Here is an 18427-nt window from a genome sequence, read left to right as displayed (position 1 = left end):
AGATGTTTAGTGAAGTAGAATGGAAAAAATCGAGTGCAACTACACAAGAACTAGTGTGTAACTGTCGTTCGGAATCAGTTTTGCTCGGTGTTAACTGAAACATGGATAGCTGACTCATACGGAGTCCGTTTTGGCTCCACAAGTAGTCAAAACGTTTGTGACGACTAGATGCTTCAAAGGATTCTTTCATACGGAAGTTTTGGAGAACTTTTCTTAAGGAGTTGTTCAGAAACTTGTATATAAACTTTTCTTAATTAGCACTCGACAAACGCATTTCGAGAACATACACAAAGTCCCGGCTATGGACCTAGTGCATCATCATAACCGAGGTCTCTTGCATTTCCCTACAAGTAATTGGATATCATATGGAGATGTTTAGTGAAGTAGAATGGAAAAAATCGAGTGCAACTACACAAGAACTAGTGTGTAACTGTCGTTCGGAATCAGTTTTGCTCGGTGTTAACTGAAACATGGATAGCTGACATATACGGAGTCCGTTTTGGCTCCACAAGTAGTCAAAACATTTGTGACGACTAGATGCTTCAAAGGATTCTTTCATAGGGAACTTTTCGAGAACTCTTCTTAAGGAGTTCGTTCAGAAACTTGTATAGAAACTTTCTTAATGAGCACTCAACAAACGCATTTGGAGAACATACACAAAGTCCCAGCTATGGACCTAATGCATCATCATAACCGAGGTCTCTGCATTTCCCTACAAGTAATTGGATCTCGTATGGAGATGTTTAGTGAAGTAGAATGGAAAAAATCAAGTGCAACTACACAAGAACTAGTCTGTAAATGTCGTTTGGAATCAGTTTTGCGTAGTGTTAACTGAAACATGGATATCTGACTCATACGGAGTCCGTTTTGGCTCCACAAGTAGTCAAAACGTTTGTGACGACCAGATGCCTCAAAGGATTCTTTCATACGGAACTTTTGGAGAACTTTTCTTAAGGAGTTCGTTCAGAAACTTGTATTGAAACTTTCTTAATGAGCACTCGACAAACGCATTTCGAGAACATACACAAAGCCCCGGCTATGGACCTAGTGCATCATCATAACCGAGGTCACTTGCATTTCCTACAAGTAATTGGATCTCATATGGAGATGTTTAGTGAAGTAGAATGGAAAAAATCGAGTGCAACTACACAAGAACTAGTCTGTAACTGTCGTTCGGAATCAGTTTTGCGCAGTGTTAACTGAAACATGGATATCTGACTCATACGGACTCCGTTTTGGCTCCACAAGTAGTCAAAATGTTTTTGACGACCAGATGCTTCAAAGGATTCTTTCATAGGGAACTTTTGGAGAACCTTTCTTAAGTAGTTCGTTCAGAAACTTGTATAGAAACTTTCTTAATGAGCACTCAACAAACGCATTTCGAGAACATACACAAAGTCCCAGCTATGGACCTAGTGCATCATCATAACCGAGGTCTCTTGCATTTCCCTACAAGTAATTGGATCTCATATGGAGCTATTTAGTGAAGTAGAATGGAAAAAATCGAGTGCAACTACACAAGAACTTGTCTGTAACTGTCGTTCGGAATCAGTTTTGCGCAGTGTTAACTGAAACATGGATATCTGACTCATACGGACTCCGTTTTGGCTCCACAAGTAGTCAAAACGTTTGTGACGACAAGATGCTTCAAAGGATTCTTTCATAGGGAACTTTTGGAGAACTTTTCTTAAGGAGTTCGTTCAGAAACTTTTATAGAAACTTTCTTAATGAGCACTCGACAAACGCATTTCGAGAACATATACAAAGTCCCGGCTATGGACCTATTGTATACAAGAACTAGTATGTAACTGTCGTTCGGAATCAGTTTTGCGTAGTGTTAACTGAAACATGGATATCTGACTCATACGGAGTCCGTTTTGGCTCCACAAGTAGTCAAAACGTTTGTGACGACTAGATGCTTCAAAGGATTCTTTCATACGGAAGTTTTGGAGAACTTTTCTTAAGGAGTTGTTCAGAAACTTGTATATAAACTTTTCTTAATTAGCACTCGACAAACGCATTTCGAGAACATACACAAAGTCCCGGCTATGGACCTAGTGCATCATCATAACCGAGGTCTCTTGCATTTCCCTACAAGTAATTGGATATCATATGGAGATGTTTAGTGAAGTAGAATGGAAAAAATCGAGTGCAACTACACAAGAACTAGTGTGTAACTGTCGTTCGGAATCAGTTTTGCTCGGTGTTAACTGAAACATGGATAGCTGACTCATACGGAGTCCGTTTTGGCTCCACAAGTAGTCAAAACATTTGTGACGACTAGATGCTTCAAAGGATTCTTTCATAGGGAACTTTTCGAGAACTCTTCTTAAGGAGTTCGTTCAGAAACTTGTATAGAAACTTTCTTAATGAGCACTCAACAAACGCATTTGGAGAACATACACAAAGTCCCAGCTATGGACCTAATGCATCATCATAACCGAGGTCTCTGCATTTCCCTACAAGTAACTGGATCTCGTATGGAGATGTTTAGTGAAGTAGAATGGAAAAAATCAAGTGCAACTACACAAGAACTAGTCTGTAAATGTCGTTTGGAATCAGTTTTGCGTAGTGTTAACTGAAACATGGATATCTGACTCATACGGAGTCCGTTTTGGCTCCACAAGTAGTCAAAACGTTTGTGACGACCAGATGCCTCAAAGGATTCTTTCATACGGAACTTTTGGAGAACTTTTCTTAAGGAGTTCGTTCAGAAACTTGTATTGAAACTTTCTTAATGAGCACTCGACAAACGCATTTCGAGAACATACACAAAGCCCCGGCTATGGACCTAGTGCATCATCATAACCGAGGTCACTTGCATTTCCTACAAGTAATTGGATCTCATATGGAGATGTTTAGTGAAGTAGAATGGAAAAAATCGAGTGCAACTACACAAGAACTAGTCTGTAACTGTCGTTCGGAATCAGTTTTGCGCAGTGTTAACTGAAACATGGATATCTGACTCATACGGACTCCGTTTTGGCTCCACAAGTAGTCAAAATGTTTTTGACGACCAGATGCTTCAAAGGATTCTTTCATAGGGAACTTTTGGAGAACCTTTCTTAAGTAGTTCGTTCAGAAACTTGTATAGAAACTTTCTTAATGAGCACTCAACAAACGCATTTCGAGAACATACACAAAGTCCCAGCTATGGACCTAGTGCATCATCATAACCGAGGTCTCTTGCATTTCCCTACAAGTAATTGGATCTCATATGGAGCTATTTAGTGAAGTAGAATGGAAAAAATCGAGTGCAACTACACAAGAACTTGTCTGTAACTGTCGTTCGGAATCAGTTTTGCGCAGTGTTAACTGAAACATGGATATCTGACTCATACGGACTCCGTTTTGGCTCCACAAGTAGTCAAAACGTTTGTGACGACAAGATGCTTCAAAGGATTCTTTCATAGGGAACTTTTGGAGAACTTTTCTTAAGGAGTTCGTTCAGAAACTTTTATAGAAACTTTCTTAATGAGCACTCGACAAACGCATTTCGAGAACATATACAAAGTCCCGGCTATGGACCTATTGTATACAAGAACTAGTATGTAACTGTCGTTCGGAATCAGTTTTGCGTAGTGTTAACTGAAACATGGATATCTGACTCATACGGAGTCCGTTTTGGCTCCACAAGTAGTCAAAACGTTTGTGACGACTAGATGCTTCAAAGGATTCTTTCATACGGAAGTTTTGGAGAACTTTTCTTAAGGAGTTGTTCAGAAACTTGTATATAAACTTTTCTTAATTAGCACTCGACAAACGCATTTCGAGAACATACACAAAGTCCCGGCTATGGACCTAGTGCATCATCATAACCGAGGTCTCTTGCATTTCCCTACAAGTAATTGGATATCATATGGAGATGTTTAGTGAAGTAGAATGGAAAAAATCGAGTGCAACTACACAAGAACTAGTGTGTAACTGTCGTTCGGAATCAGTTTTGCTCGGTGTTAACTGAAACATGGATAGCTGACTCATACGGAGTCCGTTTTGGCTCCACAAGTAGTCAAAACGTTTGTGACGACTAGATGCTTCAAAGGATTCTTTCATACGGAAGTTTTGGAGAACTTTTCTTAAGGAGTTGTTCAGAAACTTGTATATAAACTTTTCTTAATTAGCACTCGACAAACGCATTTCGAGAACATACACAAAGTCCCGGCTATGGACCTAGTGCATCATCATAACCGAGGTCTCTTGCATTTCCCTACAAGTAATTGGATATCATATGGAGATGTTTAGTGAAGTAGAATGGAAAAAATCGAGTGCAACTACACAAGAACTAGTGTGTAACTGTCGTTCGGAATCAGTTTTGCTCGGTGTTAACTGAAACATGGATAGCTGACTCATACGGAGTCCGTTTTGGCTCCACAAGTAGTCAAAACATTTGTGACGACTAGATGCTTCAAAGGATTCTTTCATAGGGAACTTTTCGAGAACTCTTCTTAAGGAGTTCGTTCAGAAACTTGTATAGAAACTTTCTTAATGAGCACTCAACAAACGCATTTGGAGAACATACACAAAGTCCCAGCTATGGACCTAATGCATCATCATAACCGAGGTCTCTGCATTTCCCTACAAGTAACTGGATCTCGTATGGAGATGTTTAGTGAAGTAGAATGGAAAAAATCAAGTGCAACTACACAAGAACTAGTCTGTAAATGTCGTTTGGAATCAGTTTTGCGTAGTGTTAACTGAAACATGGATATCTGACTCATACGGAGTCCGTTTTGGCTCCACAAGTAGTCAAAACGTTTGTGACGACCAGATGCCTCAAAGGATTCTTTCATACGGAACTTTTGGAGAACTTTTCTTAAGGAGTTCGTTCAGAAACTTGTATTGAAACTTTCTTAATGAGCACTCGACAAACGCATTTCGAGAACATACACAAAGCCCCGGCTATGGACCTAGTGCATCATCATAACCGAGGTCACTTGCATTTCCTACAAGTAATTGGATCTCATATGGAGATGTTTAGTGAAGTAGAATGGAAAAAATCGAGTGCAACTACACAAGAACTAGTCTGTAACTGTCGTTCGGAATCAGTTTTGCGCAGTGTTAACTGAAACATGGATATCTGACTCATACCGACTCCGTTTTGGCTCCACAAGTAGTCAAAATGTTTTTGACGACCAGATGCTTCAAAGGATTCTTTCATAGGGAACTTTTGGAGAACCTTTCTTAAGTAGTTCGTTCAGAAACTTGTATAGAAACTTTCTTAATGAGCACTCAACAAACGCATTTCGAGAACATACACAAAGTCCCAGCTATGGACCTAGTGCATCATCATAACCGAGGTCTCTTGCATTTCCCTACAAGTAATTGGATCTCATATGGAGCTATTTAGTGAAGTAGAATGGAAAAAATCGAGTGCAACTACACAAGAACTTGTCTGTAACTGTCGTTCGGAATCAGTTTTGCGCAGTGTTAACTGAAACATGGATATCTGACTCATACGGACTCCGTTTTGGCTCCACAAGTAGTCAAAACGTTTGTGACGACAAGATGCTTCAAAGGATTCTTTCATAGGGAACTTTTGGAGAACTTTTCTTAAGGAGTTCGTTCAGAAACTTTTATAGAAACTTTCTTAATGAGCACTCGACAAACGCATTTCGAGAACATATACAAAGTCCCGGCTATGGACCTATTGCGTCATCATAACCGAGGTCTCTTGCATTTCCCTACAAGTAATTGGATCTCATATGGAGATGTTTAGTGAAGTAGAATGAAAAAAATCGAGTGCAACTACGCAGGAACTAGTCTGTAACTGTCGTTCGGAATCAATTTTGCGCAGTGTTAACTGAATCATGGATATCTGACTCATACGGAGTCCGTTTTGGCTCCACAAGTAGTCAGAACGTTTGTGACGACCAGATGCTTCAAAGGATTCTTTCAAAGGGAACTTTTGGAGAACTTTTCTAAAGGAGTTCGTTCAGAAACTTGTATAGAAACTTCCTTAATGAGCACTCGACAAACGCATTTCGAGAACATACATGAAGTCCCAGCTATGGACCTAGTGCATCCTCATAACCGAGGACTCTTGAAGTTCCCTAAAAGTAATTGGATTTCATATGGAGATTTTTAGTGAAGTAGAATGTTAAAAATCGAGTGCAACTATACAAGAACTAGTATGTAACTGTCGTTCGGAATCAGTTTTGCGTAGTGTTAACTGAAACATGGATATCTGACTCATACGGAGTCCGTTTTGGCTCCACAAGTAGTCAAAACGTTTGTGACGACTAGATGCTTCAAAGGATTCTTTCATACGGAAGTTTTGGAGAACTTTTCTTAAGGAGTTGTTCAGAAACTTGTATATAAACTTTTCTTAATTAGCACTCGACAAACGCATTTCGAGAACATACACAAAGTCCCGGCTATGGACCTAGTGCATCATCATAACCGAGGTCTCTTGCATTTCCCTACAAGTAATTGGATATCATATGGAGATGTTTAGTGAAGTAGAATGGAAAAAATCGAGTGCAACTACACAAGAACTAGTATGTAACTGTCATTCGGAATCAGTTTTGCGCTGTGTTAACTGAAACATGGATATATGACTCATACGAGTCCCTTTTCGCTCCACAACTATTCAAACCGTTTGTGACGACCAGATGCTTCAAAGGATTCTTTCATAGGGAACTTTTGGAGAACTTTTTTTCACGAGTTCGTTCAGAAACTTGTAGAGAAACTTTCTTAATGACCACTCGACAAACGCATTTCAAGAACCTACACAAAGTCCCAGCTAAGGACCTTGTGCTTCATCATAACCAAGGTCTCTTGCATTTCCCTACAAGTAATTGGATCTCATATGGAGATGTTTAGTGAAGTAGAATGGAAAAAATTGAGTGCAACTACACAAAAACTAGTTTGTAACTGTCGTTCGGAATTAGTTTTGCGCAGTGTTAACTGAAACATGGATATCTGACTCATACAGAGTCCCTTTTGGCTCCACAAGTAGTCAAAACGTTTGTGACGAACAGATGCTTCAATGTATTCTTTCATAGGGAACTTTTGGAGAACTTTTCTTAAGGAGTTCGTTCAGAAACTTGTATAGAAACTTTCTTAATGAGCACTCGACAAACGCATTTCGAGAACATACACAAAGTCCCAGCTATGGACCTAGTGCATCATCATAACCAAGGTGTTTTGCATTTCCGAACAAGTAGTTGGATCTCATATGGAGATGTTTAGTGAAGTAGAATGGAAAAAATCGAGTGCAACTACACAAGAACTAGTGTGTAACTATCGTTCGGAATCAGTTTTGCGAAGTGTTAACTGAAACATGGATATCTGACTAATACGGAGTCCGTATTGGCTCCACAAGTAGTCAAAACGTTTGCGACGACCAGATGCTTCAAAGGATTCTTGTATAGGGAACTTTTGGAGAACTTTTCTTATGAAGTTCGTTCAGAAACTTGTATAAAAACTTTCTTAATGAGCACTCGACAAACGCATTTCGAGAACATACACAAAGTCCCAGCTATGGACCTGGTGCATCCTCATAACCGAGGTCTCTTGCATTTCCCTACAAGTAATTGGATCTCATATGGAGATGTTTAGTGAAGTAGAATGGAAAAAATCGAGTGCAACTACACAAGAACTAGTCTGTAACTGTCGTTCGGAATCAGTTTTGCGCAGTGTTAACTGAAACATGTATATCTTACTCATACGGAGTCCATTTTGGCTCCACAAGTAGTCAAAACGTTTCTGACAACCAGATGCTTCAAAGGATTCTTTCATACGGAACTTTTGGAGAACTTTTATTAAGGAGTTGGTTCAGAAACTTGTATAGAAACTTTCTTAATGAGCACTCGACAAACGCATTTGGAGAACATACACAAAGTCCCAGCTATGGACATAGTGCATCCTCATAACCGAGGTCTCTTGCATTTCCCTACAAGTAATTGGATTTCATATGGAGATTTTTAGTGAAGTAGAATGTTAAAAATCGAGTGCAACTATACAAGAACTAGTATGTAACTGTCGTTCGGAATCAGTTTTGCGTAGTGTTAACTGAAACATGGATATCTGACTCATACGGAGTCCGTTTTGGCTCCACAACTAGTCAAAACGTTTGTGACGACTAGATGCTTCAAAGGATTCTTTCATACGGAAGTTTTGGAGAACTTTTCTTAAGGAATTCGTTCAGAAACTTGTACAGAAACTTTTCTTGATGAGCACTCGACAAACGCATTTCGAGAACATACACAAAGTCCCGGCTATGGACGTAGTGCATCATCATAACCGAGGTCTCTTGCATTTCCCTACAAGTAACTGGATATCATATGGAGATGTTTAGTGAAGTAGAATGGAAAAATCAAGTGCAACTACAGAAGAACTACTATGTAACTGTCATTCGGAATCAGTTTTGCGCTGTGTTAACTGAAACATGGATATCTGAATCATACGAGTCCGTTTTGGCTCCACAACTATTCAAACCGTTTGTGACGACCAGATGCTTCAAAGGATTCTTTCATAGGGAACTTTTGGAGAACTTTTTTCACGAGTTCGTTCAGAAACTTGTATAGAAACTTTCTTAATGACCACTCGACAAACGCATTTCGAGAACATACACAAAGTCCCAGCTAAGGACCTAGTGCTTCATCATAACCGAGGTCTCTTGCATTTCCCTACAAGTAATTGGATCTCATATGGAGATGTTTAGTGAAGTAGAATGGAAAAAATCGAGTGCAACTACACAAAAACTAGTCTCTAACTGTCGTTCGGAATTAGTTTTGCGCAGTGTTAACTGAAACATGGATATCTGACTCATACGGAGTCCCTTTTGGCTCCACAAGTAGTCAAAACGTTTGAGACGAACAGATGCTTCAATGTATTCTTTCATAGGGAACTTTTGGAGAACTTTTCTTAAGGAGTTCGTTCAGAAACTTGTATAGAAACTTTCTTAATGAGCACTCGACAAACGCATTTCGAGAACATACACAAAGTCCCAGCTATGGACCTAGTGCATCATCATAACCGAGGTCTTTTGCATTTTCCTACAAGTAGTTGGATCTCATATGGAGATGTTTAGTGAAGTAGAATGGAAAAAATCGAGTGCAACTACACAAGAACTAGTGTGTAACTGTCGTTCGGAATCAGTTTTGCGCAGCGTTAACTGAAACATGGGTATCTGACTCATACGGAGTCCGTTTTCGCTCCATCGGTAGTCAAAACGTTTGTGACGACCAGATTCTTCAAAGGATTCTTTTAAAGGGAACTTTTGGAGAACTTTTCTTATGAAGTTCGTTCAGAAACTTGTATAGAAACTTTCTTAATGAGCACTCGACAAACGCATTTCGAGAACATACACAAAGTCCCAGCTATGGACCTAGTGCATCCTCATAACCGAGTCTCTTGCATTTCCCTACAAGTAATTGGATCTCATATGGAGATGTTTAGTGAAGTAGAATGAAAAAAACCGAGTGCAACTACGCAAGAACTAGTCTGTAACTGTCGTTCGGAATCAGTTTTGCGCAGTGTTAACTGAAACATGGATATCTGACTCATACGGAGTCCGTTTTGGCACCACAAGTAGTCAGAACGTTTGTGACGACCAGATGCTTCAAAGGATTCTTTCATAGGGAACTTTTGGAGAACTTTTTTTCAGGAGTTCGTTCAGAAACTTGTATAGAAACTTTCTTAATGAGCACTCGACAAAGGCATTTCGAGAACATACACGAAGTCCCAGCTATGGACCTAGTGCATCATCATAACCAAGGTCTCTTGCATTTCATATGGAGATGTTTAGTGAAGTAGAATGGAAAAAATCGAGTGCCACTACACAAGAACTAGTGTGTAACTGTCGTTCGGAATCAGTTTTGCGCAGTGTTAACTGAAACATGGATATCTGACTCATACGGAGTCCGTTTTGGCCCCACAAGTAGTCAAAACGTTTGTGACAACCAGATGCTTCAAAGGATTCTTTTATAGGGAACTTTTGGAGAACTTTTCTTATGAAGTTCGTTCAGAAACTTGTATAGAAACTTTCTTAATGAGCACTCGACAAACGCATTTCGAGAACATACACAAAGTCCCAGCTATGGACCTAGTGCATCATCATAACCGAGGTGTTTTGCATTTCTGAACAAGTAGTTGGATCTCATATGGAGATGTTTAGTGAAGTAGAATGGAAAAAATCGAGTGCAACTACACAAGAACTAGTGTGTAACTATCGTTCGGAATCAGTTTTGCGAAGTGTTAACTGAAACATGGATATCTGACTAATACGGAGTCCGTATTGGCTCCACAAGTAGTCAAAACCTTTGTGACGACCAGATGCTTCAAAGGATTCTTGTATAGGGAACTTTTGGAGAACTTTTCTTATGAAGTTCGTTCAGAAACTTGTATAAAAACTTTCTTAATGAGCACTCACAAACGCATTTCGAGAACATACACAAAGTCCCAGCTATGGACCTGGTGCATCCTCATAACCGAGGTCTCTTGCATTTCCCTACAAGTAATTGGATCTCATATGGAGATGTTTAGTGAAGTAGAATGGAAAATATCGAGTGCAACTACACAAGAACTAGTCTGTAACTGTCGTTCGGAATCAGTTTTGCGCAGTGTTAACTGAAACATGTATATCTTACTCATACGGAGTCCATTTTGGCTCCACAAGTAGTCAAAACGTTTCTGACAACCAGATGCTTCAAAGGATTCTTTCATACGGAACTTTTGGAGAACTTTTATTAAGGAGTTGGTTCAGAAACTTGTATAGAAACTTTCTTAATGAGCACTCGACAAACGCATTTGGAGAACATACACAAAGTCCCAGCTATGGACATAGTGCATCCTCATAACCGAGGTCTCTTGCATTTCCCTACAAGTAATTGGATTTCATATGGAGATTTTTAGTGAAGTAGAATGTTAAAAATCGAGTGCAACTATACAAGAACTAGTATGTAACTGTCGTTCGGAATCAGTTTTGCGTAGTGTTAACTGAAACATGGATATCTGACTCATACGGAGTCCGTTTTGGCTCCACAAGTAGTCAAAACGTTTGTGACGACTAGATGCTTCAAAGGATTCTTTCATACGGAAGTTTTGGAGAACTTTTCTTAAGGAATTCGTTCAGAAACTTGTACAGAAACTTTTCTTGATGAGCACTCGACAAACGCATTTCGAGAACATACACAAAGTCCCGGCTATGGACCTAGTGCATCATCATAACCGAGGTCTCTTGCATTTCCCTACAAGTAACTGGATATCATATGGAGATGTTTAGTGAAGTAGAATGGAAAAAATAAAGTGCAACTACAGAAGAACTACTATGTAACTGTCATTCGGAATCAGTTTTGCGCTGTGTTAACTGAAACATGGATATCTGAATCATACGAGTCCGTTTTGGCTCCACAACTATTCAAACCGTTTGTGACGACCAGATGCTTCAAAGGATTCTTTCATAGGGAACTTTTGGAGAACTTTTTTCACGAGTTCGTTCAGAAACTTGTATAGAAACTTTCTTAATGACCACTCGACAAACGCATTTCGAGAACATACACAAAGTCCCAGCTAAGGACCTAGTGCTTCATCATAACCGAGGTCTCTTGCATTTCCCTACAAGTAATTGGATCTCATATGGAGATGTTTAGTGAAGTAGAATGGAAAAAATCGAGTGCAACTACACAAAAACTAGTCTCTAACTGTCGTTCGGAATTAGTTTTGCGCAGTGTTAACTGAAACATGGATATCTGACTCATACGGAGTCCGTTTTGGCTCCACAAGTAGTCAAAACGTTTGAGACGAACAGATGCTTCAATGTATTCTTTCATAGGGAACTTTTGGAGAACTTTTCTTAAGGAGTTCGTTCAGAAACTTGTATAGAAACTTTCTTAATGAGCACTCGACAAACGCATTTCGAGAACATATACAAAGTCCCAGCTATGGACCTAGTGCATCATCATAACCGAGGTCTTTTGCATTTTCCTACAAGTAGTTGGATCTCATATGGAGATGTTTAGTGAAGTAGAATGGAAAAAATCGAGTGCAACTACACAAGAACTAGTGTGTAACTGTCGTTCGGAATCAGTTTTGCGCAGCGTTAACTGAAACATGGATATCTGACTCATACGGAGTCCGTTTTCGCTCCACAAGTAGTCAAAACGTTTGTGACGACCAGATTCTTCAAAGGATTCTTTTAAAGGGAACTTTTGGAGAACTTTTCTTATGAACTTCGTTCAGAAACTTGTATAGAAACTTTCTTAATGAGCACTCGACAAACGCATTTCGAGAACATACACAAAGTCCCAGCTATGGACCTAGTGCATCCTCATAACCGAGTCTCTTGCATTTCCCTACAAGTAATTGGATCTCATATGGAGATGTTTAGTGAAGTAGAATGAAAAAAACCGAGTGCAACTACGCAAGAACTAGTCTGTAACTGTCGTTCGGAATCAGTTTTGCGCAGTGTTAACTGAAACATGGATATCTGACTCATACGGAGTCCGTTTTGGCTCCACAAGTAGTCAGAACGTTTGTGACGACCAGATGCTTCAAAGGATTCTTTCATAGGGAACTTTTGGAGAACTTTTTTTAAGGAGTTCGTTCAGAAACTTGTATAGAAACTTTCTTAATGAGCACTCGACAAAGGCATTTCGAGAACATACACGAAGTCCCAGCTATGGACCTAGTGCATCATCATAACCAAGGTCTCTTGCATTTCATATGGAGATGTTTAGTGAAGTAGAATGGAAAAAATCGAGTGCAACTACACAAGAACTAGTGTGTAACTGTCGTTCGGAATCAGTTTTGCGCAGTGTTAACTGAAACATGGATATGTGACTCATACGGAGTCCGTTTTGGCTCCACAAGTAGTCAGAACGTTTGTGACGACCAGATGCTTCAAAGGATTCTTTCATAGGGAACTTTTGGAGAACTTTTCTTAAGGAGTTCGTTCAGAAACTTGTATAGAAACTTTCTTAATGAGCGCTCGACAAACGCATTTCGAGAACATACACAAAGTCCCAGCTATGGACCTAGTGCATCATCATAACTGAGGTCTCTTGCATTTCTCTACAAGTAATTGTATCTCAAATGGAGATGTTTAGTGAAGTAGAATGGAAAAAATCGAGTGCAAGTACACGAGAACTAGTCTGTAACTGTCGTTCGGAATCAGTTTTGCGCAGTGTTAACTGAAACATGGATATCTGACTCATACTGAGTCCGTTTTGGATCCACAAGTAGTCAAAACGTTTGTGATGACCAGATGCTTCAAAGTATTCTTTCATAGGGAACTTTTGGAGAACTTTTCTTAATGAGTTCATTCAGAAACTTGTATAGAAACTTTCTTAATGAGCACTCGACAAACGCATTTCGAGGACATACACAAAGTCCCAGCTATGGACCTAGTGCATAATCATAACCGAGGTCTCTTGCATTTCCCTACAAGTAATTGGATCTCATATGGAGATGTTTAGTGACGTAGAATGGAAAAAATCGAGTGCAACTACACAAGAACTAGTCTCTAACTGTCGTTCGGAATCAGTTTTGCGCAGTGTTAACTGAAACATGGATATCAGACTCATACGGAGTCCGTTTTGGCTCCACAAATAGTCAAAACATTTGTGACGACCAAATGCTTCAAAGGATTCTTTCATAGGGAAATTTTGGAGAACTTTTGTTAAGGAGTTCGTTCAGAAACTTGTATAGAAACTTTCTTAATGAGCACGCGATAAACGCATTTCGAGAACATACACAATGTCCAAGCTCTGGACCTAGTTTATCCTCATAACCGAGGTCTCTTGCATTTACCTACAATTAATTGGATCTCATATGGAGATGTTTAGTGAAGTAGAATGGAAAAAATCGAATGCAACTACATAAGAACTAGTATTTAACTGTCGTTCGGAATCAGTTTTGCGCAGTGTTAACTGAAACATGGATATCTGACTCATACGGAGTCCGTTTTGGCTCCACAATTATTCAAACCGTTTGTGACCACCAGATGCTTCAAAGGATTCTTTCATAGGGAACTTTTGGAGAACTTTTCTTCATGAGTTCGTTCAGAAACTTGTACAGAAACTTTCTTAATGACCACTCGACAAACGCATTTCGAGAACATACACGAAGTCCCAGCTAAGGACCTAGTGCTTCATCATAACCGAGGTCTCTTGCATTTCCCTACAAGTAATGGGATCTCATATGGAGATGTTTAGTGAAGTAGAATGCAAAAAATCGAGTGCAACTACACAAGAACTAGTCTGTAACTGTCGTTCGGAATCAGTTTTGCGCAATGTTAACTGAAACATGGATATCTGACTCATACGGAGTCCGTTTTGGCTCCACAAGTAGTCAAAACGTTTGTGACGACCAGATGCTTCAAAGGATTCTTTCATATGGAAATTTTGGAGAACTTTTCTTAAGGAGTTCGTTCAGAAACTTGTATAGAAACTTTCTTAATGAGCACTCGACGAACGCATTTCGAGAACATACACAAAGTCCCAACTATGGACCTAGTTTATCCTCATAACCGAGGTCTCTTGCATTTACCTACAAGTAATTGGATCTCATATGGAGATGTTTAGTGAAGTAGAATGGAAAAAATCGAATGCAACTACACTAGAACTAGTATGTAACTGTCGTTCGGAATCAGTTTTGCGCAGTGTTAACTGAAACATGGATATCTGACTCATACGGAGTGCGTTTTGGCTCCACAACTATTCAAACCATCTGTGACCACCAGATGCTTCAAAGGATTCTTTCATAGGGAACTTTTGGAGAACTTTTCTTCAGGAGTTCGTTCAGAAACTTGTATAGAAACTTTCTTAATGACCACTCGACAAACGCATTTCGAGAACATACACAAAGTTCCAACTAAGGACCTAGTCCTTCGTCATAACCGAGTTCCCTTGCATTTCCCTACAAGTAATTGGATTTCATATGGAGATGTTTAGTGAAGTAGAATGGAAATAATCGAGTGCAACTACACAAGAACTAGTCTGTAACTGTCGTTCGGAATCAGTTTTGCGCAATGTTAACTGAAACATGGATATCTGACTCATACGGAGTCCCTTTTGGCTCCACAAGTAGTCAAAACGTTTGTGACGACCAGATGCTTCAAAGGATTCTTTCATAGGGAAATTTTGGAGAACTTTTCTTAAGGAGTTCGTTCAGAAACTTGTATAGAAACTTTCTTAATGAGCACTCCACAAACGCATTTCGAGAACATACACAAAGTCCCAGCAATAGACCTAGTGCATCATCATAACCGAGGTCTCTTGCATTTCCCTACAAGTAGTTGGATCTCATATGGAGATGTTTAGTGAAGTAGAATGGAAAAAAACGAGTGCAACTACACAAGAACTAGTATGTAACTGTCGTTCGGAATCAGTTTTGCGCAGTGTTAACTGAAACATGGATATCTGACTCATACGGAGTCCGTTTTGGCTCCACAACTATTCAAACAGTTTGTGACAACCAGATGCTTCAAAGGATTCTTTCATAGGGCACTTTTGGAGAACTTTTCTTAAGGAGTTCGTTCAGAAACTTGTATAGAAACTTTCTTAATGAGCGCTCGACAAACGCATTTCGAGAACATACACAAAGTCCCAGCTATGGACCTAGAGCATCCTCATAACCGAGGTCTCTTGCATTTCCGTACAAGTAATTGGATCTCATATGGAGATATTTAGTGAAGTAGAATGGAAAAAATCGAGTGCAACTACACAAGAACTAGTCTGTAACTGTCGTTCGGAATCAGTTTTGTGCAGTGTTAACTGAAACATGGATATCTGCCTCATACGTAGTCCGTTTTGGCTTCACAAGTAGTCAAAACGTTTGTGACGACCAGATGCTTCAAAGGATTCTTTCATAGGGAACTTTTGGAGAACTTTTCTTAAGGAGTTCGTTCACAAACTTGTATAGAAACTTTCTTAATGAGCACTCGACAAACGCATTTCGAGAACATACACAAAGTCCCAACTATGGACCTAGTGCATCCTCATAACCGAGGTCTCTTGCATTTCCCTACAAGTAACTGGATCTCATATGGAGATGTTTAGTGAAGTAGAATGGAAAAAATCGAATTCAACTACACAAGAACTTGTCTGTAACTCTCGTTCCGAATCAGTTTTGCGCAGTGTTAACTGAAACATGGATATCTGACTCATACGGAGTCCGTTTTGGCTCCACATCTATTCAAACAATTTGTGACAACTAGATACTTCAAAGGATTCTTTCATAGGTAACTTTTGGAGAACTTTTCTTCAGGAGTTCGTTCAGAAACTTGTATAGAAACTTTTTAATGACCACTCGACAAACGCATTTCGAGAACATACACAAAGTCCCAGCTAAGGACCTAGTGCTTCATCATAACCGAGGTCTCTTGCATTTCCCTACAAGTAATTGGATCTCATATTGAGATGTTTAGTGAAGTAGAATGGCAAAAATCGAATGCAACTACACAAGAAATAGTCTGTAACTGTCGTTCGGAATCAGTTTTGCGCAGTGTTTACTGAAACATGGATATCTGACTCATACGGAGTCCCTTTTGGCTCCACAAGTAGTCAAAACGTTTGTGACGACCAGATGCTTCAAAGGATTCTTTCATAGGGAAATTTTGGAGAACTTTTCTTAAGGAGTTCGTTCAGAAACTTGTATAGAAACTTTCTTAATGAGCACTCGACAAACGCATTTCGAGAACATACACAAAGTCCCAGCTATGGACCTAGTGCATCATCATAATCGAGGTCTCTTGCATTTGCCTACAACTAATTGGATCTCATATGGAGATGTTTAGTGACGTAGAATGGAAAAAATCAAGTGCAACTACACAAGAACTAGTCTGTAACTGTCGTTCGGAATCAGTTTTGCGCAGTGTTAACTGAAACATGGATATCAGACTCATACGGAGTCCGTTTTGGCTCCAAAAATAGTCAAAACATTTGTGACGACCAGATGCTTCAAAGGATTCTTTCATAGGTAAATTTTGGATAACTTTTCTTAAGGAGTTCGTTCAGAAACTTGTATAGAAACTTTCTTAATGAGCACTTGACAAACGCATTTGGAGAACATACACAAAGTCCCAGCTATGGACCTAGTGCATCCTCATAACCGAGGTCTCTTGCATTTCCCTACAAGTAATTGGATCCCATATGGAGATATTTAGTGAAGTAGAATGGAAAAAATCGAATTCAACTACACAAGAACTACTCTCTAACTGTCGTTCGGAATCAGTTTTGCGCAGTGTTAACTGAAACATGGATATCTGACTCATACGGAGTCCGTTTTGGCTCCACAACTATTCAAACAGTTTGTGACCACCAGATGCTTCAAAGGATTCTTTCATAGGGAACTTTTGGAGAACTTTTCTTCAGGAGTTCTATCAGAAACTTGTACAGAAACTTTCTTAATGACCACTCGACAAACGCATTTCGAGAACATACACGAAGTCCCAGCTAAGGACCTAGTGCTTCATCATAACCGAGGTCTCTTGCATTTCCCTACAAGTAATGGGATCTCATATGGAGATGTTTAGTGAAGTAGAATGCAAAAAATCGAGTGCAACTACACAAGAACTAGTCTGTAACTGTCGTTCGGAATCAGTTTTGCGCAATGTTAACTGAAACATGGATATCTGACTCATACGGAGTTCCTTTTGGCTCCACAAGTAGTCAAAACGTTTGTGACGACCAGATGCTTCAAAGGATTCTTTCATAGGGAAATTTTGGAGAACTTTTCTTAAGAAGTTCATTCAAAAACTTGTATAGAAACTTTCTTAATGAGCACTCGACAAACGCATTTCGAGAACATACACAGAGTCCCAGCTATGGACCTAGTGCATCGTCATAACCGAGGTCTCTTGCATTTCCCTACAAGTAATTGGATCTCATATGGAGATGTTTAGTGAAGTAGAAAGGAAAAAATCGAGTGCAACTACAGAAGAACTAGTATGTAAATGTCGTTCGGAATCAGTTTTGCGCAGTGTTAACTGAAACATGGATATCTGACTCATACGGAGTCCGTTTTGGCTCCACAAGTAGTCAAAACATTTGTGATGACCATATGCTTCTAACGATTCTTTCATAGGGAACTTTTGGAGAACTATTCTTCAAGAGTTCGTTCAAAAACTTGTATAGAAACTTTCTTAATGAGCACTCGACAAACGCATTTCGAGAACATACACAAAGTCCCAGCTATGGACCTAGTGCATCATCATAACCGAGGTCTCTTGCATTTCCCTACAACTAATTGGATCTCATATGGAGATGTTTAGTGACGTAGAATGGAAAAAATCGAGTGCAACTACACAAGAACTAGTCTGTAACTGTCGTTCGGAATCAGTTTTGCGCAGTGTTAACTGAAACATGGATATCAGACTCATACGGAGTCCGTTTTGGCTCCAAAAATAGTCAAAATGTTTGTGACGACCAGATGCTTCAAAGGATTCTTTCATCGGGAAATTTTGGAGAACTTTTCTTAAGGAGCT

Source organism: Aegilops tauschii, chromosome 6 (genome assembly GCF_002575655.3).
Source record: "Aegilops tauschii subsp. strangulata cultivar AL8/78 chromosome 6, Aet v6.0, whole genome shotgun sequence".
In the NCBI taxonomy this organism is placed as follows: Eukaryota; Viridiplantae; Streptophyta; class Magnoliopsida; order Poales; family Poaceae; genus Aegilops; species Aegilops tauschii.
This window is presented reverse-complemented; position numbering follows the sequence as displayed.